Below are 13,529 nucleotides of genomic sequence, written 5' to 3' on the forward strand. Positions count from 1 at the left end.
GAGAGAGAGAGAGAGAGAGAGAGAGAAGCACACATGCAAAAGAAAAAAAAGCCCTAGGGACTATGACAAAATTAGGTTATTTGGTTTTATACTATATTTTATTTTTAATAATTTTCAAAATTACTGTAAAGAGTAATAGGTCTCATTGTGCAATGCTTTTCCTTTCTTTTTGACTTTTTTCATATTTATAATCTATTGTGAGTATATCTGCATCTGTCACTTTCAGATATACCCATCTTTTTCCTCTGAGCTTGTTCCTCTTCTCTAGTTCCCTGTTAGAGTAAATGACTCCTACTTCTCTAGGGAACTCTTAACAGTCATTCACTTCTTAGGAAATGGCAAGGTCTCAGATGCACCCCCTTTGTCCATCATGATATGATGGAGGGTCCAATCTTATGTAGGAATTCAAAACTGTTCTGCCCACCCTTCTACAAGGTGGAGAGTGATTTAGATAAAGGATGAGAACTCTCTTTGTAAATGAGCTTCTATGCCCTGTGGATATGACCATAAACATTTAGAAGACTTTTTGGCATGTCTTTTAAGGAATCAACAGTTGTATGTTACCCACATGGGCTTATGTCTTCCCCATCCACAGGCTTTTGACCAGACCCACAGTATAAGGTGCATATTCCGTCCTGTGGAATGGGCTTCAAAAATGATTACAAAATAGCTGGCAATCCCCAAAATAGTTGTGTTACCATTGAACCAGTGGTTATATCTCACCAGTTGTTTTAATATTGTAGCTTACATGATATAGAGGTTGGTGAGACTGCTGCTGAGTTTAATGCCCCAGTGCCTGCAGAGGGCAGAGCACCTTCCAGTGTTATGAACCCTACATAGCAGGGAAGGAGTTTCAGGCTCAGTTCTGTTTTGACTTCTCTATGTCCTGTAACCCAAGTCCACAACTTCTTCAGCTAAATAGGGTCTTACTAACTAGTTCAGTGGAAAAACCAAAGGCAACTATAATGGCCTGTATTCTTCTGGAGACCCCTGAGACCTCTCAGTTCAATGACTCAGGGGTAGGTGTCCTGAACTTGGTTCTAAGGTTATTCCTTATAAGTCTATGACTTCTGAGAGGCAATACTATGTACCCATGGGGAAGAACTCCTTTCCAAGCAGTCTTTCTTTTCTTTTTCATTCATTTTTGAAATATATTTTTAGTTTTAAAATATAGGTTTCTATGTGACATTTTTATGTATTCTATGTTTTTGTTAACCACCTGAAGAGTAGTAATGTTTATAAGTGTTGATGTAGTGACAAGTATGTGCCGTCATGGATGACAATTGAAATGATACATTCCTAGTGCCACAATTTATAAAATATATAGAAACAAATGGAAGTAAATGAACTTGAATAATTCTATGAATATCTTAGTTGGACGATTGTTAATATAAAGCCAGCAAGAATGAGGATACATTTATAGTTGCTGGGGCTTTAATGGATACTTGATGAGTAATGATAGCTTTTGATACTACTTACAATGGTAAAATTATCATATATAACTGCTTATAGTGCAACACTTGCTCCTAGTACTAAAATATGGATTCCTCTAAGTTGATAATAATTAAGGTAAATATGTGCAAATACTTCATATTTTTAAATATTACCATACCATCTGGATGTTGCCTGCAGTGACAATATAGCCATAACTGTCCATGTAAACAGATGCTTCTCTAAATAGAAATCTTAATTTGTTCTCTACCCTTCCTCTGCTTCTTTTTAACTTCTTCTCCTCTCTTTATGTGTATATATACATATGTTATATATGTATGTTATTAGGAATGTATTTACATATGTTACATACAAATACACATATTACGCATGCATATATATGTATATACCCATATATAATATATATGTAATTTTCTATACAACCTTATTCTTTTTCTTTCTCAACAAGATGCTAAGAATACAACCCTTGTCCTTATACATGCTAGACAATTTTACCACTGAGGAATATCCTCAACCTCTTGTTTCTCTTTTTTGGCCATTTGTTAAGACGACAGTGATGATGATGCTTAAAAGCCACCAGGTAGTTAGTGGTTACTATGTGCTATTTAGATTATGTGTTTATTTAATCATCCAAGCATCCCTAAATGGCAAGGTAAGTGCTCAATCAATAATTTTGAAGTAATAAAACTGATGTAAACATACCTCCTCCCCATCTCCTGAGTAGACTTTCATATACTAAAAATCAGAAAATTTACAATAGGGACAAGCAAGAAATTTCTGCAATATGAAATCAGGACTATCAATACATTCTCTGGGAGACCAGAAATCAGCAGGTCTTCATAAAAATACAGCATTTCTGGTACAAAAGCAAAACACAACCATCTAAAACACCAAGAAAAAGAAACAAAATATTAAAAAATAGCTGACATTAGGGAACATAAGTAGCAGGATGAATATTAAAACTGGATAAATGACAAAATCATAAAGAAAGTTTGGGGTACATGATGCTTTGATATTCTTGACAGCCCGATTTACTTAAGCTATAAAGCAGTGGCTCTTAGGTGAAAAATACTATTAAGTAACATACAAAGCAAGCTTGTCAACAAATATTTATCAATTAATTATGAATAACATTTTGTTTATTGAACAATTCCTCCTGCAGTGAGGAATTGAATTGTATATTATATATTCCTCTGACTCTGAAAATATATTTCTTTTAGAGGGGGTGACAGGTGAAAATCTAATATTTGATATAACATTAGAAATTCCTACCAGATTTAACATTGGTAATATAAGGAACAGAACAATGCATAATGTTGAGGAGATAGCATTTTCATAATGTTAACTTGAAAGCTAATGACAACATTTTATTCATTCTTTGTTTTCATGTATAATGAAGGCTTAATGGACAATATATGCTATAGAAGATTGCTACTGAATGGAATGGAAAATTTACGTGTCTTGGCAAGTTTCTCACTTCAGCCTTTAAGGGAAAATCCAGAAGATGACAAATGTTCAGAACTGAGTGACAGGGCAAACAGTGGGATCATTTGATGGTTTATAAATTAAGAAATTGTAATTCTTTGGTGTACTGACATTGATTGTACAGGGAACTGACAAGAATTTGCCAAACAATTGCTTTGTTTTGTTTTGTTTTATTAGATGTTTTCTTTATTTACATGTCATATAATATCTCCTTTCCGAGTTTCCTTTCTGAAAAAATAAAAAAAATACTCTGTTCCCTCCCCTTGCTCACCAACCCACCCTCTCCCACTTTGGGGTTCTGGCATTCCCCTATATTAGGGCATAGAACCTTCTCAGGACCAAGGGCCTCTCCTCCCATTGATGAACAATGAGGCCATCCTCTGCTATATATATGCTGCTGGAGCCACCATGTGTACTCTTTGGTATAGTTAGTTCATATTGTTGTTCATTCTAAGGGGCTGCAAACCCTTCAGCTCTTGGGTCCTTTTTCTAGCTCCTTCTCTGGGGACCCTGTACTCAATTTAATGGATGGCTGTGAGCCTCTACTTCTGTATTAGTCGGCTACGGTCAGAGCCTCTCAGGAGACAGCTATATCAGGCTCCTGTCATCCAGCACTTGCTGGTATCCACAATAGTGTCTGGGTTTGATGACTGAATATGGGAAGGATTCCCAGGTGGAGCAGTCTCTGGGTTGTTCTTCCTTCAGTCTCTTCCCCATAGTTTGTCTCTGCAACTCCTTCCATGGGTATTTTGTTCTCCCTTCTAAGAAAGAACAAAGTATCCACATTTTGGTCTTCCTTCTTGAATTTCTTGTGGTTTGTGGATTGTATTTTGGGTATTCTGATCTTCTGGGCTAGTATCCACTTATTGGAGAGTGCATACCATGTGTTTTCTTTTGTGATTGTGTTATCTCACTCAGGATGATATTCTCCAGATCCATCCATTTCCCTAAGAATTTCATAAATTCATTCTTATTAAGTATACAACTGATTTCAGATGCACCAGAAGAGGGCGTCAGATCTCATTACAGGTGGTTGTGAGACACCATGTGGTTGCTGGGATTTTGACCTCAGGACCTTCGGTAGAACAGTTGGTACTCTGCTGAGCCATCTCACCAGCCTACACCAAAAAACTTTTTAACAAAACTCAATGCTCAATGTCTACATAATAACTTTCACTTTGAACATCAATTTGACATTTGTTCTATTGTTTTCATTCGTTCATTCAGCCATCTTGTATTTTAACAATATGTTAGGATATGTGCTGAATACTAGAGCTACAAAAAGAAGGCAGCATATGTTTCATATGCACAGAGTTTATAGATTAAGGTATATGGAGAAGATGAGCAGCAAGACATCACTCACTATGAGTCTGATCAGACTGACAAGAATGTAGACACATGAAGCTCTTAGAAAGGTGATCTAATTTAATGTGAAAATTGCTGCCATATTAAAAAGTTAACTTGTACTCACAGCTATCAAGGATACCTGGTTGTCTGGTGAGATAGTTAATTTTTTACAGAATCCCAAATCTCTGTAGTTATATAGCTGGATGTAATATATAATCAGAGCCTTCTTTGGAAAATGGTGAAGCAATAAATCTATGTAAAACAAACTGTAGCGGGCAAATGGTTGAGGGGATGGGTAGATGGATGAATTGAGAAGGACCCTTTCAGAGGCAAAGGGGAGGAGTGATGGAGTGAAGAACTCTGGGAGGAGGGAATGGGATGGGGGCAGGATTTGGAATGTAATAAATAAAACAATTTAATAAAAATAAAAATATATTAATAAAGTACATGTTGCCTAACAATAAAAATATTTCTTGTGATTATATTCAGTAACATAGCACAGAAAATATCAGCATACTTATGGAAGAAGGTTTTGGGCATAACATATCTTCAGAAACAGTTAATGTAATTTTGTTTAGTTCAGTGTTCCTTCTGCTTGGTTTTTTATCTTCATAATCATTGTGATGGAAGCCTTTTCAGATGCCTTATTTTAGCAAAACCATAAATCTAGATAAATTGCCCAAATCATCATATTCTGCTTAATAGTTTTCTCAGTCACAGAAGTACAATGACTACAGCATAGATTCCTCAAGATTTAAGTGAATCTTTTTCTTAATGCCTTACAAATATATTATAATCTGTAAGGCAATGCATCCTAGTTGTGCCTCTGTGTGTGTGTGTGTGTGTGTGTGCGTGCGTGCGTGCGTGTGTGTGTGTGTGTGTGTGTGTGTGTGTGTGTTTAACTCAGAAAGGACAGGCTTCATGTCAAAGAAATAAAGGAAATTATTCAAAGACTTTATCTTGGCCTTTAAATAGGGAAAGTCTCATTCTGTTGGCAGACTGGTCTTGAACTCATGTTCTTCCTGGCTCAAGCTGTCCTGAGTTGGTTTTACAGGTGCAACTCAGCTGTATATTTTCTTTGAAATGTCTTCTAGTAGTTACATATTTTTTCATGTGTTTCCTTTATGGCCACCCATTTTAATTTAGAAAATTATGTCATATTTTTATTGTTTCTGCATGAATGATGCATATCAATGTATAATACCCTTGAGCTCTTGATGGATGGAGTAAATTCATATAGAGATAAACACCTGCATTCATTAACCATAAAATTTCAGAATACTTCCTTTAAAGAAAATAAAAGGCAAGGTCCATTACTATCTGTAAAAGACAGGTTGTCAGATGTTTTTACCCCATTATTGTTACAGAGATCTTCAGAACGAGGCACTTTCAGATTTTTCATATTATGGGTCTATAGAGAGCAGTCAAGCCATTGGTGCAATCATTATTTAAGTTTTAGTACATAATTTGTTTTAGCAACAGATAAGTATATGTTTTTGGAAACTAGAAGGGTATCCTCTGTGAAAAAATATGAAGCATGTTTACATGTTTATGTCAGCATGTGTTTGTGTGTTAATAAATTATTAACTATTCTACTCAAATAGAGATTTATGTACCCTTAAAAAATACAAATGAATGCTTTCTTTTCAAGGGCAGATATCAATAAATGAATGAATGAGTGAAGGATTTTGTTTGGGTGATGCTCTATAGCCAAAGGACTCTGATCATGCATGTACTTACGAGAGCTTGAAAGGAGCAAGTCATGCTTTCCTCTCAGAGTACATAACTATTCTTGGTAAAGCAAAGCCTAAGAACAAGTTTCTGTGACACTGAGATGGAAGAAACTGCAGAGAGGATGAATTACACTCTTTTGCACCATTTCAGGAGTGAGTGCAAGAAGTAGTCCAATTCAATGTAGTGAATTGGTTCTAGGGTGGGAAAGCAGCCAGGTCCTCACCCTGGTGAATGACAATATCTAGAAAAGTATATACGATCTTTTGTATCTTTTACAATTGGCTGTATTGGCAGGGCTGATAATATGCAGTGGAAAATGAATAAGGCTTCCCATTTCTATACTTCCATCCCAGGATTTGTTGTCATTTGTTTGATCATTTGTTTGGTACTTTTGTTGTTTTTGGTTTTGAAATTAGGATTTTTAAAAGATGTTTCTCAACCTTATTTATTTTGCCTTTTGAAGACTGTTTTGCTTTATGATCCATTTTTGAATTTTAAAATTTTTTATTTGGCTGTTTTCTTTTTTTCTATCTATTTATTTATCTATCTATCTACATATATGTGTGTTTCTTTATATTGAAAATAAATTATTTTTATCCAAATTATTCTGATAATGGTTTTCTCCCCCAAGTGCTTCCAGATCGTCCCCACCTTCCTACCCATTTAAGTTCAGGCATGCCCTTTCATTTTCCCTGTCTCTTCCCAAAAAAGAAAACAAGAAGAACATTAAGCATGACAATTAAAAACAGAATAAAAACACCAATATAAAAAACTAACACATACACAAAATTCCATAAAAAGATAAAACTAGAAAACATAATATACAGGCAAAAAACCAGTTACAAACATTTTTGAGTTTTGTCGTATGCATATGTTCTATCAATTAACTCTCTGTCAAAGGGAAGATTTTTTTCCACAGGGTTCAGGCATTTTTGTCACTTGCCTAATAGTATCCTATTCTATACAGAAATGTCAAGCACTATATTGAACAGGAATGGAAAGAGTGGGCCTACTTCTTCCTGATTTTAGTAGAAATATCTTGAATTTCTCTCCATTTAGAATGACATTGGCTGTGGGCTTGAAAATTTCCTTTCTTATGTAGAAATATGTCTACCATATGACTAGATTCTCTAGAATTTTTATTTTGAAGTGGTGTTAGATTTCATCAACAGACTTTTCTGGCCTCCACAGCCCAGTGTGCATAATTTCAGATCTGCATTTCAATCATAGTTTCTTGCTACTATATATGGTGATATCTAGACTGAGGTAGTAATAAAGAACAGGTAATGATTTTCATATCTGCTCTACCTTTGAGCCAAATTTGAGTGGTGTTTAAGTAGTACTGCTAACTTTATGTGATGGCTTGGTCATATTGCTAGAGGTATATTGAGTGAGACTAATTTTTCAAGTTTTAGCAATGATAAATTATTCCAGCTAATTTTAATCAGAATGTGAGCAGTTCTAGAAGCCTAGTCATTATATTAAAGACTTTTTAAAGGTTTTTTAAAGGAAATGACAATAACAAATCACAAATTCAAGGCATGTATGAATGGCATAGTAAGTTTCAAGCCAGCCTGAGCAACAGAGTGAGACCCATACCTCAATTAATCAACTAATACATTAATAAATAAATAAAGCACAATGCTTAAGGGTAAAAGATGCACAAATAAGACTTCCTTTAAAATAGAGTCAAGTAGGAAATTTCTACTGTGAAATTTAAAGTTGCCTCAATATAGATCAATTTCTAATTTTTCTGACATAAACTGTGTCTTTTAATTTTTTAAAATGGAGCTAAGCTTAATAACTAATGGATATTACTATTAAAATAGACAAGATGGCTGAGTGAGTAATATCACTTACTCACTAATAAGGCTGATGATGTGAGTTCAATCTTTGGGATCTATATATGGAATGAAAGAATGAACATTTGTGTGGTGTTCTCTGAACTCTGAACATTTACATAGATATTCTTTTGGGGAGATGAGCCTTGTGCAATTTATGATGTTTAAGATCATCTCATATTTCATCCAGGAGATACCAATAGCATCATGTAGCACACCAGTTGTAAAACTATAAATATCTCCAGATTGTATAACATGTCCTTATGTAACCTCTGTATTCAACCACACAAATGTTCAACCACTGATTTAGTAAATGAATGAGGGCTTTGCTGTTGAACAAGAGATAGGGACATAAATCTCTATGTATTGCTTAAAACTTTGAAGAGCTCTATATCGTTCTTGCCTTTTGTTCACTAAGCCAAGCCTTTCTATGCCTGGTATTCCTAAACCTCTGTGAAGGGATTTCAGAGCCCAAAGTATAGTTAATAGCAATTCTATTCCCTGATATTGAAAACAACTAGAAGATGTTTTGAAACTTTGAGAAGATCCATTAGATATAACTGCAAAGCTTCTGTGTTCTCGTAGAAATAAGCTTCTGACCCTAAGGAAAAGGAAGAACATGAGAACTGCAAAGCCCTTGACCATGCCTCATTTTGTTGGTAAAACTTCTGGAAGCAGCCAGATTTCAGGGGGAAATGCTTTAAATACCTGAGGTCATTTTCAGCACTATAAAATAGAGTAGACTGGTGGTTTGTTTTCAATGTGCATCAGAGGATGCAAAATAGGTTCACTTGAGAGGCAGAGAGACAGTGAGAGACAGAGAGAGACAGACAGTCAGACAGACAGAGCCATGAGTATGTGTACAAGGATCACCATTATTGTAGTTGAGAGACATAATGTTGACAGGCACAAAGAATGCCAGAAAAATCATTAACAAGAACCATTCTCAGTCCAATGGTTGCCTGTGAGCAACTGCCTCTATATATTTTTTCAGGCTCTAGAAGAGCCTCTCAGGAGACAGCTATGACCCAAATGGAGGAATTAGAGAAAAAACTGAAGGAGCTGAAAGAGTTTGCAACTCCATAGTAAGAACAATATCAACCAACTAGACATCCCAAAACTCTCAGGGACTAAACCACCAACCAGAGAATACACCATGGCTCCAGCCTCATCTGTAGCATAGGATGACTTTGTCTGACATCAATGGGAGGAGAGGCCTTTGGTCCTGTGAAGGCTCAATGCCTCAGTGTAGAAAAATGCCAGGGCGGTGAGGTGGGAGTGGGTGGGTGGGTAGGAAATCATCCTCATAGAAGCACGGGCAGGTAAGGTGGGATGGGGGTTTTCAGAGGGGAAACCAGGTAAGGGGATAACATTTGAAATGTAAATAAATAAAATATCCAATAAAAAAAACATTCTCAAACAAAACTATAAACTTTGTGCTTTAAGCTACAGAGATGTAGTAGATATTTCTGAATTGGCTTTTGATACCTTAGCCAAATGGTACTTAAATTCAAACTGTAGAAAATAATACCAGTTACATTTATTGTTCCTCTGAGCATGTGAACTGAAACATAACTTGGTAAGTGTAAAATGGAAAGTAATTCATGTGCCATGGGATCCAGACATGGAAGTATAATTTGATTTCCCAGTTAAACCATTACTTAAGTAGTTCCTACTAGGTAGTAAACCCTATGCAATGCATCAAAACAAAGACAGAACTTCTGCCCCTACAAGGTCCGAAGCCAAATGGACATTTAATCAATAAAAGTTTTTGATTAAGCTCCATGATATACTATATTTAAGGTATTATAGGAACCCAAAACATAAATACTTGAGCAGTATCAAGGAAAGCAATAGAAGCATATTCTGGTTTCCTGAGTTGAATATTTTACAATACACAGACTTCAGCATACTCCTAAACTTTGAAGTAGCCACTATTTGCTAAACAAACTTCAAAGGCCAAATGTTATTGCATTTGCAAAGCACTAGAGACCTATGCTTGTAATTTACAGAGATTTAACACTTGAATTCCATTGTATCTGGGCAAATATTTTAAGTGTATATTTTAAGCACAAAGTTCAAATGCTGTATCTGATTTATAGGGCCTTGTTTACTGAAGCTGGTAACAGGCAACTTTAGAAACATTTATTTCGATAGCTCCACACAAGTCGCCTTCATGAAACGCTTGAAATTTGGTGGCTTCATAACTACACGTTTCAGCTTTTCTCATACATCTGTAAAATCCAGAGGGGAAACTGCTAGTCACGATGTATGAAGCACACAGTCACTATCTGGCAGGAATAGCTAAGAGAAAATGAAGTGATTATAGGGACTTTCGTAGGCTGCATGGTTCGCACTGAATCACCACAGCTCTGTTTTCTTCTTTAAAGCAGCCCTCTGTAAACCCTTATGTTCTGGGGCTAATTAAATTTCCACAGGATAGAGTGCATAATAAGTTGTGGGTGTGATGCACCTGGAATTTATTATTCATCTTCCAAGACCATGTATACTCACTGGCCTTTGACAATTAGTAATAGGTTAAACATTTTGAGAGTAATTGGCTGCTACATTAATCATCCCCTTCCTGAGCTCTCTTGAATCTGATGACTAGCTGTCTACAAATGATTTAATGATATCTAGATTGTTGACTTTATTCCTGATTGGTGCTGATATTGCTAGAGAATTTATTTGATTTTTATAATGACTATGGGGACCCTTACATTCACATCCTTTGTATAGTGACCTAACAAATATACCTTCTATAAAACATTTCCAATTTGAAGAGAATTTAATGGATCTTTTCTCTAGTTATAAGGTAGCACTTATGATTATTTTCTGTCTGTGGGACTACTTATACAATCCTATTGTCCAAGGAAAACAAGTGGTTTTTCATTTTATCTTCTGTGTATGTTACTTCATTATTATGAATGGTTTGCTGATACATTTAATATATCAATATTAGCTTCTCAATATCTTTATAATCCTCTCCTCTAGAACATTAATGCCCATTTTTAACCTAATTGTTCTTTACTATGGGATATTTTTGTCATATGGAGAACATTTAGTAGTATTTGGTTACATTATTGATTTTCATAAGGACAAGTAACAGGGAATGTTCTTGACATTCCTGTTGTAGCTAGGATGATTCGAAACATCATTGCATAAGACTAAGGACAATGTTACACACCAAATAATTATTCTGACACAGACACAAATCATTTAACATTTTGTTGCTTGCCATTGGATTCCCTTCCCTAACTGGACTGCCTGGTTGGGCCTCAGTGGGAGAGGATGCACTTAGTCCTATTGTGACTGGATGTCCCAGGGTGGGACTTTACCCAAGGGAGGGTTTCACCTTCTCTTCAAAGTAGGGGAGAGGGTAATAGGGGAAGTTACTTGTTAGAGTAGAACTGGGAGGAGAGGAGGGAAGGGGCTATGATGGTGATGTAAAGTGAGTAAGTAAATAAATAAATGAATCTGAAAGAGAAAGTAAGCTGTCATAACACTAAAAATTATTTGAGTTTCTCAAAATTTCATGCCAGAGTTCATATGATTAGAATGAGGCACTTGCATTGGGATGTATAATCTCTAGCTCATAAATGACAAGTATGAAACTTGGGACACTGAAATATATTTGGCCAAAATATCCTTGATGTTTAGCAGACAAGATATACCCAACATTAAATGTACTAACTTTTTAACATCATAAACCACTACAGGAAAATGATCTTTAACCTTTGAGAAAATTAATAAAGGATGGTCTTTAGTTTGTGATCCAACAAATGATAAATTTGTGAGTAATGCTCAGGTTATAAAACCTCATTTAGGTTTTTAAGAAAATAGTTTGTCATAACTCAATCACCATAAACAGTGATTCCAGAAGAAAGTTGTAGTTATAGGATTGAAAGTTTTTCTTTCCAAAGAGTGTGATACTAGAAATATATACACATACAGTTACAGGCTACTTGAAATATGTTCTAGATAGCAATTTTTTCTAGGTGTTCTTAAGGACATTTAATAAGTTTGGCATCATGATGCCATCTTATTTTAAGAAGATTTTTTATAGAAGTATTTTTTTATATTTTCAGATTAGAGAGAGTGTGAGAGAGTCTGCCGTCAACAAATCTTGGAGAGAAATATTTGAAACATTGTCCGGTAGCCTAGGCAGACCTCAACTTGTTTATGAAGCCAATGCTTCTACCCTTTCTACCTCTAGCTACCCAATTCTAGGATTATTGACATATGTTACCATGCTCAGGTAACATACTACCACATTGAACTGGGATAGTAATATTTTTAACTTCAGCAATTTGGACCTGGCTACCATTCAGTAAAACATATAAGAAGAAGTCCTCCTGAAAAGAGAGTGAATAAGTAGTAACATGTTAGGAACCTTTCCTCATTGATAAGAGCCAAAAGAACAAAAACAAAACAAACACAAATAATGAAAAATTTGTAAAGAAAATCAATGATTTGAAGTTGGGAAGACAACATGGGAGGTTTGGGAAAAGTTGAAATGAGAGTGAATATATACCAAACACACTGCACATATATATATGTACATATATGTATATGTATATGTGTATATGTATATGTGTATGTATACATGTATGTACATATACACATATGTACATATATGTGCACACATATATTTATACACATATACACACATATATGTGTATATATATGTATGCATAAATATATATATATACATATATATACACATATACATTTCTCAAGGAATAGATGAATAAAGTTTTCAAAGAACCATTATATTCAAGGGACTTTGAATATAAAATCTTTTATTAGAACAAATATACACAGGAGGATGATCTTAACTGCAAATAAGGATTCAGGAATTCTACAGGCTAACCTTGCCATTTAGTTCTTTTTTCTTTTTAACATCTGCCTTTCTAGTGGCAAATTAACCATAGTTTATAAATATGTTCAATATTAAAAAGTTTAACAAGGGGCTGAAGAGATGGCTATGAGGTTAAAAGCACTGGCTGTTCTCTGAGAGGACCTAGGTTCAATACCCAGTACCCACATGGTACCCACAACTATCTAATCTGACATTCTCACACAGACACATATGCAATACTAATGAAATAATAATAAATTTAAAAATTAACAAAAATAATATTAACAGTCTCTTAAAAGCTGAATTTTAGGGAACAATAGGATAATCATTTTCTGTCTTTCACCCAGATTCTTCCTTTTCATTTCTCCTTTCTTCTTGTAAAACTTTCAGGATGTAGCTGCTTATTTGTGTCTTTTTTTTCTAATGCTCTATGATTTCAGTCTTCACTACTCATCTGCAGCTATATTTTGCAAGATTATCAAGGACAATCTAATTATCAAGTTCAGTGTCTCCTTTCTGGTATTTCAAGTCTCAAAACCCATTACATTTTCTTGGAAAAGACTTTTCTGATCTAAACATCTCTAGTGTCAAAGATAGACTCATATATATTACCATGTTTTCTTAATTTCCTTTATGAGAGAATTAGGACATTAGATTTCTTTTCCTGTTCACATTTGTATATAAACACTGCTAGGAAAGGGGTTTCTACTTGCTCTTACTATGGATCCAACTTAAAAATTCCACCTAACAATTGTGTTCATAACTGGCACTCATTTGTTTTCCTCTTGCAATACCTCTCTGAAACATGC

This window comes from Mastomys coucha, chromosome X, assembly GCF_008632895.1.
Source record: "Mastomys coucha isolate ucsf_1 chromosome X, UCSF_Mcou_1, whole genome shotgun sequence".
NCBI lineage: Eukaryota > Metazoa > Chordata > Mammalia > Rodentia > Muridae > Mastomys > Mastomys coucha.